The 14,799-nt window shown below is 41.4% G+C and overlaps 1 protein-coding gene across 4 annotated transcripts in view; it reads right to left on the bottom strand.

Annotated features, from left to right (window-relative positions):
* PRKN (parkin RBR E3 ubiquitin protein ligase) overlaps positions 1-14,799 on the bottom strand; it is a 1,331,354-nt gene that overhangs the window by 846,100 nt on the left and 470,455 nt on the right. The window lies entirely within an intron of this gene.

Here is a 14,799-nt window from a genome sequence, read left to right as displayed (position 1 = left end):
AGTAGTGCTGCGGATGGGGGAGGAGTTCCACAGACAGTTTATCCGCTTTCTCAATAAAGAAGGGAAAATTCACTCTTTTGGAAAAAGAAGACAAAGAAGGATTCCCCTCCCTCTCTCTACTGTAAGCCAAATTAGCTTCCAAAGAAAATACTGTGGAGCGCTAAGAGATCATTGACAGACAGAGATACCAACACCCTCCCCCCATATCACTATCCATAAAGTTTTTCTTATTGACCATAAATTCCCACTAAAAATATTAGCATTGTTTATGGAGAGAACTTGTTTTTTACACGGGAAAAATCTAATTCATTGTCCGCAGTGTTCTAAAGAGTATTTGTCTTACAAATGAATTTACAAGTAGGTATAGCTATGTCTTCATGGACAAACATACTTTTTAAATGGGGCAGAAATCCTTGAGAAAAATTCAGCACTGGTGTTTCACATTTTCCCTAACTCCCTGAAGTCTTTGAAGATGAAGAAATGCTTTTTATTTATGCCTCGAACAGCAAGAAAGTGATACGGTATAGAAGTTAATCCTGGAAAGACAGACCAGAGAATAACAACTGCCTTCTGGATCTATACCCAGAACAATCAGATACCACTCTTTTCAGTCATTTGGGAAAATAACAGTCCTGAACATAGTATGCACGGTCCTGGAAAAATTACTCCTGTGTGGCAATTTCATTCAATCAATTAATATAAAACACGCCAAGGTTTTTGTATTGTGAAATTAAGGCATTACCTCTCCATTCATAAATCAGGAAACCTAATTTAATCACATTAACCATTGTCCCAAGTGATTAAATCCATCCCCGAGACAGAAAAAATCAAATCAAACAAGTAATCTCTCCCAGAGAAGGCAGGAGAGAAAGGCATTCCTTTGCACCAAGTGCCCACCGCTCTGGAACCTCACTGGTCCCACCAACTCCAACGAGCGGGGCTGGGATGCGGGTATGGTGTGGCCACCTGTCACGCCATCTTGGTAGTCACACCACCGCGTCCCCACCTGACACACAGAGCTCCACGGATGGAAGTTCGTTGCCTTGACTACATCCCTAGAGTCATGGCCCTTGGAAATGCATTCCTAATGTGGCTTCAGAATCAGCTGTCCCTCGCAGGGAGAGGGGAGGGGGGACTCCTCTCAGGATTATGAGGAACGAGGGCTAAAGGAGTGGCTGCTCCTGGATTCAACCCCGCAAGTCCGCCATCCTTCCTGGCACACTCTTGACCCTGCTGAACCACAAGGACCCCTTTAGAGGCCATGCGGTCCCCTCCCCATGCCTGGCCAGCGCACCCTTCTTCTGCCGCGGGCACCCCTGGCCTGGGGAGGGGGTGGCAATGGGAGAGGCAGCTGCGCCCGCTCACGCCCCGCTCCTGCGGCTCCCGCCTGCCCTTCTCACCGAACACAGCGGAGCTCACCGAACCGCTGGTCGGGTGTCGGGAAAAGTGACCCTTTCCCTCGGAACCGGCGGATTCACTGCCTTTTCTTTCACTTTCCTGTACACAGGCAGATAATAGAGCAGTAGTTGGGTATGAAATCATCGAGTTGCCTCCAGGATGAGATTAAACGAGTCGCTTTAAACATTTTAATATCAGCAGAAGACATTGTGTGATTTTTCTTTTTCCCCTCTCTGCTGTGACTTTATTTGAGGTCTCGAGATCACAGGGGCTTTGGCAAGTCTGTCACTGATCGGGAGCCCCCAAAATCAAGTGAGAAGAAACCCCAACAAGACCTATCACGCATGGACCCGTTACAGGACCTATTGGAAGCCAGCGTCTGCACAAACCGTGGCTGCAGACTGTAGTCTTGGGAGGACATTTGTCAACAGAGACTGAAGAATTTGGGGGCAGCTCATTAACAAAGAGATCAATGTCAGAGCTTATGTTTACTTTTTTAAAGATTTTATTTAATTGTTTGAGAGAGAGCACAAGCTGGGGTGGGGAGAGACAAGCAGAGGGAGAAGGAGAAGCAGGTTCCCTGCTGGGCGGGTTCCATCCCAGGACCCTGAGATCATGACCTGAGCTTAACCCCCTGAGCCAACCTGGAGCCCCAGAGCTTATGTTTAAAAACCTATGCTTGGGTCAAAAAAAAAAAGTAAATAACTGAGTAAAAGGGGAAATACCAGCACCAAAATGGTGCTTTATTTCTTCTATGCAAATATCACCACAAGCATTAACTAAAAATTTCCTTACAAAATATTGATACAGCAATAAAATAATTCAACAACACAGGGAGCCTTCAAACAGAAAACTTTAGAGGGAGTATTATAGCTCTCCTTTGGCCTACAGATAATCATATATACATGTTATTATTCCAATATTAACTCTTTGAAGAAAAATGTTTTAAAAATGTCTTCCATATCTATGTGTGGAAATAGTGATCACTAACAATAGCTAATACTTGAATGTGATATTTAGAAAAATACAAACTGGCTTTGAAGTAAAACGTATGCATTTATTCTTTTTTTTTTTAAGATTATTTATTTACTTGTTTGACAGAGACAGTGAGAGAGCATAAGCAGGGGGAGCAGAAGAGGGAGAGGGAGAAGCAGCCTCCCCACTGAGCAGGGAGCCCAACAAGGGACTCAATCCCAGGACCAGGGATCATGACCTGAGCCGAAGAAAGGACAGGATTCTATGCAACCACCAAAAATCGAGTATTTGAGAAGAAAACAAGTCCTGTCCCCTGCAGGACAGAGAGAATCCATTTCAGTAATTGAATACAGGCTTATCCCACTATCGGCAGCCATGGCGTTGAGTACCTTCATGCATCTGTCCATTCAACAAACACTTATTTTACGTTAAATCAAACACCGTATGCCAGATACACACGCTGATCAACAAAACAGACACGGGCTTATAGACACTACAGAGGTAACTTCAAAAATAAACATGTAATCGTGATTAATTCCATGAAGGAAAGCATCAAGACACAACCAGGCATTATAATACTGGACCTAATACAAGCTGGAGGAGGGGAGCAGAGAATCTCTTTCTAGGACGTGACAGGGAAGCTGAGAACAGAGTGCGGCACCCCTGGTATCACCCTGGGGCTGACATGTCACCAGGCTAGGGTCTGTGTGCACTGAGTGAGGGCAGATGGGGGGGGGGGGTGGGATCTGAAGCAAGTGGCAGCTGGGTCCCAGGGCTCCTCATCAATCAGGTCTAGGATTCTGAATTTTGATTCATTGACTCCATTTGGTTCATTGCAAGGTTTGATTCATTTGAGCCACTGAAAGGATTTGTCATGGGGAAAATGGCGTGAGTCACATTTTTAAAATTAAATGCAAGAATCACTAATCATACAATGCAATATATTGACAAGCCAATACTGGAAAGCTGTCCTTGGCAGTAATGGCCACATGGGAGCCAAGTCGTGTGGACGTGTGCACCTTATCATGACCACCCCAGGCCTTGGTTTTCTCATCTGTAAAGCAACTGGTAGGTAAATGAGATCGATGTCCCTGCAGTTCTGAGTGCAATTTAGCATCGCGGGGACACTATTTAAGACTTTGCTGCAGCAGTTACATTTTTACCAGTGTTAAGTCAATAAAACAGAGCTTTATACGAAATGGCACGAAAGGATTATTTTGTTATTTTTGTGATACACAAGAAAACGGGGGAATCAAAAGCTTAAGGGATATTTGGCATTCGACTAAGTTTCAAAATATGAAGTACCAAAAATTACTGATAAAACCTACCCTCCAGGATGCTTTTACAACTTCTACTGTGAGGGCTAAGCTGGGAATCAGAATGTATTCCCAGCTGCATAACTATTACATTGCATGTTTTTTTAGTCAATTAATATTCTTACCTGATGGCAATGTTTAACGGGATCGGAATGTCTATGTGGCTTGGAGCACTACCATAAATAAGCATGACGTGCTCCCCTCATTCTGAGACCATGAGCAAATGATATAACTGTCCATGAATAACACATATAGAGAATGCATACTGATGATGCTGAATTCCATCTGAGCTCTGTGTTCCTGGAAACAGTGAAGATTAAAAGAATTTCCACCCTCTTGTGTTCTAGAAAACAACTATTGCAAGGAATAACCCTTCCCCATAAAAGTCAGAGGTTCCCCTCCACCTTGTTTATCTATAAGGACAGACACGGATGCTCCAAATTCCTGGTCTTTGCTTCATAAAGGATTAGCTCAACTGCTTGTCCCCAGGGAACAATCAGAACACAGTGCTTGATAACCCAACTTTGGTGAAGTTTCTCTCCTTCCTTGGAGCCCCTGAACTTCGGTCCACCTCAGCCTGAGTGAGCAGACAGCCCCTCCTGAGCACAGGGTGGCCTCAAGGTATTGTGATCTCTGATCTCCTCTCCAACAACGTGACCCTTTTATTTCACCTGGCCAAGCAGGTTCTCTCCATCCTCCTTTAGTCCCCTCTATCATAACAAACAGATCTTCTCTCTAACTCTGAGAGGCTTGCAGACCCTCTGGTCAGAATGCTCTCCCACTCCAACAGGCCCCCACCCCTATGGCAAGAGGCCAGCCCCAGCCCCTACAATAATCCTTTCCAACAAAGCCTTTCCTTATTAAATAGGGATTATTCTTTTATTGGACAACATCTACAAAGAATGCTTTCCCGAGAGGTCAGACTAATTCGGTTGTTGTTTCTTAGTACCTCCTAACCTTCCCTCCAGGACTTGGAAAGGTATGTGTGTAGAGTAAACACTGTAATTATTAGACAATAAAAAGAATTTTAAATCACCAAAGAAATCTCCATAAATCATTGGGCAAGACCTAGAACATATAAAAAGTCAGTGAAAAAATAATGGTAAGAAAACCACCTTCCCACCCAGGAAACACGACTTACATAATGAGCTCATGGTTTTCTCCTTTACGTTGGAGAAGTTTCTCTGTTCGACATTATCTCTAGTGGTCTGTTAAATGTGCTCAATGCATCAGTGCTTTTTTGAACAACATTTTGTTAGGAATGAAACATGTCTCACCTATCAATAAGAAAGGTAGCTGAAAGATTAGAATAAAGAAATGAGCTGGTTTGAAATACTTATTTGGTTTCGGCCTTCACTTTCAATCATGGGAAAGAGGTGGAGAAGGAAAGCTTACACTTTCCATTGTTAAGGAAGAGCATTTTTTTTTTAAAGATTTTATTTATTTGGCAGAGATCACAAGTAGGCAGAGAGGCAGGCAGAGAGAGACGGAGGGAAGCAGCTCCCCGCTGAGCAGAAAGCCCGACGCAGGGCTGGATCCCAGGACCCCAGGACCATGACCCGAGCTGAAGGCAGAGGCTTTAACCCACTGAGCCACCCAGGCACCCCATGGAAGAGCATTTTCGCAATAGGTACGTGGTAACAAAACTACTTAAAAAGGTGATGAGTTCATGGCATCTTGTATCACTCCAAAGGTGAGCTGTACAATAAACTCAGATGGTATTTCCAGACCTATAAAGAGTGACTTTATTTCAATGTCAAGTATCCAACACAGTGTAAGGGGAGGGCATTTCCTTAACTCTTGTATCCTGATACAGGCCAGGGGGTGGGGAGGAAAGTGGGTGGCCCCAGCCCCTGTGTTCTTGGTCCTTTTCGCCTAGGACACAGGAATCCACATATCTAGGACAAAAGGGTAAAATGCTTTCCAAGGAAACTGGAATGAAAAATAGGGAACCTAACTTCTAGGTGCATTCCTATCAGTATCTTCATCAGCAAAATGAATAATGCCAAATGTGCCAACTTGGGGGCGCCTGGGTGGCTCAGGGGGTTAAGCCGCTGCCTTCGGCTCAGGTCATGATCTCAAGGTCCTGGGATGGAGCACCGCATCGAGCCTGCTTCCCCCTCTCCCTCTGCCTGCCTCTCTGCTGCTTGTGATCTCTCTCTCTCTCTCTGTGAAATAAATAAATAAAATCTTCTTTTAAAAAAATGTGCCAACTTGCACACATCTGCCTGTGTCTTATATCGGTTTGCATCTTTTCCCTCTATATGGAAACCCACAAATACCTCTAATGAGGACCTAAGGCTGCCATGCTCATCAGGCCCTAGAACGACCATTTTTTATACTTCATCCTTACAACAAAAAAGTTGAGGAAGGTATTATTATTTCCATTTTACAGACAAGGAGCAGACTCTGGGACTTAAATAATCTTTCATGAGGTCGTGTGACCAAGCCGGAACCCAACACTTGACTGACTCCAAAGCCCAGGTCCTATGTGCCTATCTACTCTGGTTCTGATCCAGAACATTCTAGTGAGTTTCCAGTTCATTAGAGGAAAACAAAAAATAAACGAAAGGAAAGATGCGTAGACAGGACAATTAAAAAAATATATGAAGTCTCACCTTCTTATTTGAGTGTTACTAGTGCCCAGACAAGAATGACATATGGGGTCCACTGGAGACCCCGTTGCCATCATTTACAGAGTGTAGACTCCTAAGTATCCGCTCCATAGACAGTGCTGGAAAAGGACTTGTGGCATGAGGAGCAAAGCAGGTGCAGGCGACTAGAGGCTAACGCCCCCCCATGTGTGCAGCATCCGCAGCCGGCCTTCTCCGCTCCTGACAACGCGTCACTCACTTGGGGTCACTCACTCCAGTACTGAGATGATCAGGGTCGCTTCCATTTCCTTCCCTGACCCACAAAACGAGCGTGCAGGATTTGCACACTCTTGCTGGGACAGACTCAAATACCTGTCTGAAAGTACAGTAAAGAGAGGGAAACGCTTCACTCACTATTTTAAATGAACGACCAGATACCATCGGCATAATACATAAACTACGGATGCGATACCCAGTACTTGCAATTTTCGATGGCAAACTCATTCTTGTCTGCTACACATTTGGAACCAAGTTTGCAAACAGATTTTCCTCCCCAAGCAGACATCGTTGGCCCTCCGATCAGCAGGCGAATTCCCCCAGATTTTACTTTCTATTTCTACTTACTTTCTATTTCTATTTTATTTTCTCTTTTTCCTGACTAATTTGTTTCTCTTTTATTATAGTTCATATTTTCTTACAAACGTCTTCGGTATTTGGCATAAGATTCTAGGAGCGTGGGTACCTAAAAGATGTGTTCTTTCACTTGGAAATCAAACTATGAAGCACACTGAAACTTACTAGCATGTGGATATAACCACGGTCATCACGTACTCAGAGCTTATGTGAAATAGATAAAATAGATAAATAGATAAAATTTTCCATGCAAAGCGCACAGTGATCCTCTGTTGAAAATCCTTTTCAGAGGACGAAATGGAGACCCAGGGCAGTCAGTTAGCACAGAGCAGAGCTCAGTCCCATCTGCCGCCCAGTGGCAGGGATCCCTGATTTGTGAGAGTTGGGGAGCCATCCTCAACCCCATCCACGCTGACTACACAGCATAAGAACCAACCCCAGTGGGTGAGAGTTCCCAAGAATGTGTTCAAGGTACATGAGGATTCTGCTCACAGCCCTCTCAGGGGCCTCACAAGGCAAACTAATTAGGGTGGAAAGAGCCTGCAATGGGAGACCACCAATGACAAGGGCCTTGCGGATGTCTTCCCTTGGGCTCTACAACATTTAGCGTGTTGATCTGATCACTATTCTATACAATTTCGTCGTCCTGGGACAAAAAGCTAAAAGCAAACAGCAAAACTTTGCACTTCCCAGGTGTTAGTTTTAATCTGTTTTCACAGCTTCTCTACGAAGGCCTGATCTTAGGAGCTGCTTCTCCAAATCTGGCCTCACAGGACCTTCGAGCCAGGTCTGTGGCAACAAAGATTCATCCCAGCATACATTTGTGGAAGAGAAGAAATGTATAACAATGTGCCGGTTAGTGTCATTAACCCTAATTGGTCTCCTTTACCGGCCAGCTGGAATCTGGCTTTGCTAAGCTGGCCAGCGGAGCTCCTGTTCTTGGGCAGGAACCGGTTTCCCAGCACTTCTCCGTAAAGAGCCAGAGGAGAGAAATAAAATTATGAAAAAAGGTAAAACCATGTTTCCTTTTATCAACTCCCGAGTATGAATTAACTGATACACATATATGATGAATTCTTCTTTTTTTTTAATGAAATTTTCCAACAAATACTGTTGGAATCCTGCTGTGCAGGTGATACCAGAAGTATGATAACTGGTGTGAAACCTCCTCCCAGACTTCATACCCCCATTCTTTTCTTCGCATACATGACCCACTGATGGGTTGGCAGCAACATTTTTTTTTTTTTAAGATTTATTTATTTGACAGATAGAGATTGCAAGTAGGCAGAGAGGCAGGCAGAGAGAGAGAGAGGAGGAAGCAGGCTCCCAGCCAAGCAGAGAGCCCGATGCGGGGCTTGATCCCAGGGTCCTGGGCTGATGGCAGAGGCTTTAACCCGCTGAGCCACCCAGGCGCCCCTGGCAGCAACATTTTTAAGAGGAATTTTATCTTTTGCCAAAACTCTGGAAGCGTTAATGAGTAATTGCTACATTTCTCATAGCTATCCAGTATTTGGAAGCAATCAATTTATTTCTATTAAAACGAAAATACAAAGAAAAGCAAAATACATCCCAATATATCAACAAAAAAGAAAACAATAGTTGGAGGAAGGAGGAATACGCATGTGCAAACAATAATATACTTTAAAAAATCATGACCCTGTAACTCCCTTATTCACAGGAAAAAAGCCAGGCCCCTGGTCAATGAGTGGTTGAGTTAATTGTGTCCAACTTTTAAGGAAGGATAAAAACAAAAGACTGGGATGAGTCCCATTAAAAGTAAGAAAAGAACAGGAAATAAAATCAGCACTCAAAAGCACATTTTCTTAGCTAAACTGTCATTCAATTAATCATACTTTAAGACTCATATTTTGAGAGTTTTCAATCACATAAACCAATTCAAAGGTTAACTCTAGAATGATATTTCGAAGGATGTAATGCACTACTGCCTTAGAGATTTTTTTTTAAAGATTTTATTTATTTATTTGACAGACAGAGATCACAGGTAGGCAGAGAGGCAGCCAGAGAGAGTGGAAAGGAAGCAGGCTCCCTGCTGAGCAGAGAGCGGGATGCAGGGCTCCATCCCAGGACCCTGGGATCATGACCTGAGCGGAAGGCAGAGGCTTTAACCTATTGAGCTACCCAGGTGACCCTGCCTTAGAGATTTTAAAGAACTGGGCGGATAACCATCTTTCTTAGGGACTTTGGACAGTTTTACTCGAAAGCAGAGAATTTTATGCATTGACTTTTTGAATTTCCTTAAAACATTAGAAATTTAGGGGTGCCTGGGTGGCTCAGTGGGTTAAAGCCTCTGCCTTCAGCTCGGGTCATGATTCCAGGGTCCTGGGATCGAGCCCCACATCGGGCTCTCTACTCAGCAGGGAGCCTGCTTCCTCCTCTCTCTTTCTGCCTGCCTCTCTGCCTACTTGTGATCTGTCTGTCAAATAAATAAATAAAATCTTTAAAAATAAATTAGAAATTTATAGCTGAGAACGCATGTTAAAGTTAAAAAGCTTGACTAATTATTTTGTCCACCTTACCCCTGTGGTACAGCTTTATCAAACACCTTCTACTATGCCCTGAAAAATCACTGGTACCATCATCACCATCATTATTTTAGCCCATCATGTAGTAAACCGGATTTGGACTTTAAGAGGTTTTCGACATAATTTAGAATGGCGTAATAATTTTATGATGAGTAAATTGTACCGAACTTCAAAAATATAATTTAAAACTGCAAAAACCACCAATATGCAAGAAATACATTAATACTTTCATTACTCTATTCAAACAGCTATAGAACCGGCAAAATGAATTGTCACATAAAGTGACCGAATCAGAAGTATAATGAGTTCACGTAAAGATGAGATCATTTTATGGACATAAGTTTATTAGGGAGGTAGTGGATAAAGGGTAAGAATTGATTAAAGTAGAGAACATTAGCACAAGTTGTCATAGCTATTCCTTATCCCTACTTACATTCCTAGCCGTGGTTTGGTTTAAAAAAAGTGTATGAAAATGATACCCAGGATTTATACAGCTTTACTCCAACTATTCCCTCATCCCAAATGAGACCTACTTCATGAGAGTATAAAGTACTGTAGCATGCTTTGCTTTAAACTTAGGATACTTCATCATGAAAATGCTTACATTGTAAAAGAAAAACAAACCACCATGTGTGTTAGGATGGAACACACTACTATACGCATTATTCAACCCCACAGATAGCAATGATCTTGAAATTCAGCATGTCACCAATGACACCAGCAAATTTTCTCACGCAGATATACCAGATTTTCTTCGATTTAGATAGTGATATTTTATTTAGTTTCAGTAAAGTAGAATTCTTTCTAGGAGGAATAAGAAAGAAGCCAGATTTCCTAGTGCTTCTCCCCCCGCCCCCAACAAGTACCTGTATAATTTATCAGTCTCCATTCGACCATAACTTATTTATTCACTTATAACACATCCCTTGGATGTTTCTAAGATGGACTTCCATACTTCACATTAAGAAGTTACAAAAGAAATGTTAAAAATAAGAAGAGATCACATAGAAACAGAAGGACAACCCGGGCAGATACATAAACTACCACCAAGTCTTGATTTCGGCAGCGACCCTCCAGGCATCCAGCAGCATGGGCCACATGGTCTCAGGGAGGGGTGGCTAGTCCTCGTTCCTGGTCGAGGCTCTGGAGGAGAAAGCCTCCTTCCCCAAGGAAATGCAGCTTCCCACAGGACGAATGATCATTACCTATTTGTACGGAAAATAGAAAATGCAACCCTGAAATGAAGAAACTAGTTTAGTTCTTGCTGAAAGCAGGGCATCTAAAGGGACCCTCCCAGTAGCAGACGAACATATGTTAATTTTGATAAAGTTCTCTTTGTTTTTTCTAATGAGTCCCCTCCTCTATAAAATCCATCTAGGTATTTCCCACTTACGAGAGATATTTACACAAATGAGTTGCCTCCTAGATGTAATCCTTCTTCACAAACAACTGTTAATTCAGGCAGGAATGTGTTCTGGTAATATATTCACAAGGCCTTGCCAAACTAAGAGAAAACATTCACATGTACAAATGCTTTCACTATCTGGTCCCACAAAAAACCCGAGTTACATGTGGACAAAAGTAACTCCTCTATGCTCTCCCCTCCTTGCCAGCCTCTGCCCAACACACCGGAGAACAATGTTCAACCTCTGTTTACATGAAAGAGACTTAAGAACAATAATGTATTTGGTACATTCATGAGAAATAATTATGTCACGAATGATGACTGCTCCCAAATCACTGCTGGCTGCATGAGAAAAAGCACTTCTCGTCCGTGCGAATCCCGCAGACTTGCAGGAGCTGAGGAAAGGCGGCATTCTCATCGACATTCTCATCAGGGTTAAAAGCACACGATGTGAACGGGGTCCTCCACATGGCAGTGACTGCGATAAATTACCAAGTGTGTGTTCTGTTTTCGGAGATGAGCTCGATTTATCATTTTATTGAAAAGGTTCCATTATGCTAATGTCTTACAAAATCACATTCTGCTGTTGCCGGAAGGTCATGAGGGGACATAAATTTTTACATTTAGAACCAAGTGGTTGTACAGCAGTCACAGTTTCCAAGGGTTAATAAGAAGCCATCAAAGTACATTCAAGGACTTGTCAAAGGCAAGTCTTTAGGACGCTCTCCTAGTTAATGGGAGGAAAAGGAATATTATTCCAGGCAAAACGTTAAAAACAACTAATGCTACAAGAAGAAAGGTATCAAAACTTGGTTAAGTATAGTGGTGATTATTTGAAAAAAATCTCTTCATTGAAATTTTGATTTACCTTTGATTTGAAGTATCAGTAAAACAGGTACATACTAAATAGGTCTCTATCCTATGGTATTTAAATTACCTAGATTGCCTACCATCTTCATTTACCATTTTCAAATACTTTCACAAATAAGTTTCTTTTTTTTTTTAAAGATTTTATTTATTGATTGATGGAGAGAGAGAGAGAGATCACAAGTAGGCAGAGAGGCAGGCAGAAAAAGAGGGGGAAGCACGCTCCCTACTGAACAGAGATCCCGATGCAGGGCTCGATCCCAGGACCCTGAAATCATGACCTGAGCCAAAGGCAGAGGCTTAACCCACTGAGCCACCCAGGCACCCCACAATAAGTTTCTTTTTTCTTTTTTTTTTTTTTATATTTTATTTATTCGACAGAAATCACAACTAGGCAGAGAGGCAGGGAGAGAGAGAGGAGGAAGCAGGCTCTCCACGGAGCAGAGAGCCCAACATGGGGCTCGATCCCAGGACCCTGGGATCATGACCTGAGCCGAAAGCAGAGGCTTTAACCCACTGAGCCACCCAGGTGCCCCCACAATAAGTTTCTTAATGATCTATCAATGTGTGCATAACTAACATGCATTTTTTTGTGTAACTTCATTGTGTCTCTAAGAAGGGTGTTAAGATTTTTGACTAGTCTCAAATCCCACATTTGAGTTCTCCAGAAAAAAAGAAAGATGATGAGCTAATTATTCAATGCCAATCAGATATTATTCCCTAGAGTAAGGTTTTGTTTCCATCTTTCCCAGAATTATTGATTCCCTCCAATCACCAAGGACTGTGAACATAACTCATGAATATATTGTATCAATAATTTGTCGTTATGGGCAACAACTGTCAAACAGCCGAGTAAAAACACATTACAACCAGATAGCTCCCTTTGGACCAATTATTGTAAATCAAAGCAACACTGAGGAAAAACAGTTGCTCTTTAGAAATACTTGCCTGGTGTATATTTGGCATGCAATTTTCTAATGCAGCCCAAAACCCAGGCTGTGAGCAACAGTAACCATGTTATGGGATCTGGCATTCTGTCTTACCGCGTTCAGTTGCTGAGTGGTGATAGAGGTTTCTGGTGTACAGTGCGGGTGTTCTTAAGGTTCAGGAGGCCTTTTAGAATGAATCACTGGTCACATTTTGATGCTATTCCCAAGCCAGGTATGGTCCAGGGCCAGGCATGTTCAATCTTATGGTACATTCAGGTACAGAAATGGAATGACGTAACGTGTTCATTCATGACCTGGAACTAATCTGACAGGGTCGGGGAAAACTCTAGAAATAGCCTGGAATTCCATTTCCAAAAGCTGTGTTTGGAAAAAAAAAAAATGAACAGATTATATAACCTCTTGACAAACTCAAATCACAGGGTTTCTCACCAACTAGCTCCAACCATATTTAAAGTAGTTTTTCTGTGGCTGTTGTGATTCCTGTCAACTGTGAGTTATTCAGTCAAAGGCAAGGCCATGGAAAGCAGACATCTCTAACTTAGGAAACTAAGATGGGGGATTTGTTGAAGGTCTTATACTGAGGTGGTAGCTTTTGCATCTGAGTATATAGGATTAGTGTTGATTTTACAAACTGATGAAATCCAAGCATTGGCCAGTGAACCCTTTGATCCAATTCAAAGACAATGGATTTTTGACCAAAGATCTTGGTTCAAATATTAGCCTCAACATGTTTTAGCTGCAGGATCTTGGACAAGAAACTCAACTCCTTACTTTCAGTTTTAAGGGAATTTTTTTTTTTTCCTTCGGAAACTACTAGCTAAGAAATATTTGAAGAATCCATGTTCACATAATTAAAGTGAATCTCTGGACACACTTTTGGAGCTGTTTAAATAAACTGGATTTAAGAAAGAAGAAAAGCTATGTATCTTTTCTCAGATATGTCAGTTTTGAATATGTGGTAAGATTTTTATTTTATATTTTATAGAAGAGTTGGGTTTATTTCCCCAAAAGACAGTAGTTAATCTGAATTTATACTTCTCATATTGGTTTATTAAGTAAGCAAACATTACACCTGCATGACACTTAAGTTCATGAAAAATATACATTTGTACATTTGTATTTGACTAGATTAAATTGTAATTCTGGCAAAGGTTTTATAGTACTTGTGTTCTGTAGTGTGTCAGCCAAAACAGAAGTTCTTAGATCCTTACACAACTTAAAACCTGGACTGATATTAAGTCAGGCTATTCAATGAATAATCTTTGGATGGCTACATAGTGTCTGTTATTATAAAAGTATCAGTAAATAAACATAATTTTAAGTTTTTGTATTTTTTATTCTATATGCTACAAAATAGTGGTTTCTTAGGTCATGTTAATCCAGTTTTATTTTTGCTACTATTAGAAATTGGACCTGTAGAAAACTGTGTATGTAATGTGTATTTATGAGCTTTGCCACTCTGAGAAAATTCTTGTGTCTAACAGACAGTTTTCAATTACCTACCTCCCGGTTGCCTCTGTATAACAAAAGTTGTTATTTTGGTTAAAAGCTGTAATTAGCTTGGGGCCGACACTAGATTAGAAGCAGTAGCAAGAGAAAAATACAGCTGTTCACCCAACGCAATGGGATGAGTTTTTGATTTTGTTTTTAAAGGAAGAAAAGCACACTTTTTCCCCCTAAAACAAAGTGGCAGTTTGTTACAGTATGTGAAAGAACAGAGTGGAAGAAAAAACTTGAGAAAATAGAAAATACAGAAAGATGTAGAAAGTCTGAGGAGAGTGAAATCCACTTGACTTTATTCATAATACATATGTCTAAAAAGAAGTTATGGCAAAGAATTATGGAACACTACATCAAAAACTAATGATGTACTATATGGTGACTAACATAACACAATAAAAATAAAAAAGAAAAAGAAAAAGAAGTTATGAAATGTGTTAAAATTAGTGCAAAGTCTACCTAATTTTGATGGGCTTATTCATAAGATAATTTAAGTGCCAAAAAAAGGAGCTCACAAAACCCATGTCATAAATATTATATTTATGCAAAATTAAAATTAGACTTTTCCTCTATCTAGCTGATGAAATTCATGTTAGAACACCCAATTTTCCCCATCTG

This window comes from Meles meles, chromosome 5 (assembly GCF_922984935.1).
Source record: "Meles meles chromosome 5, mMelMel3.1 paternal haplotype, whole genome shotgun sequence".
NCBI lineage: Eukaryota > Metazoa > Chordata > Mammalia > Carnivora > Mustelidae > Meles > Meles meles.
Note: the sequence above shows the minus strand (reverse complement) of the source record. Positions and strands in the feature narration are given on the sequence as shown.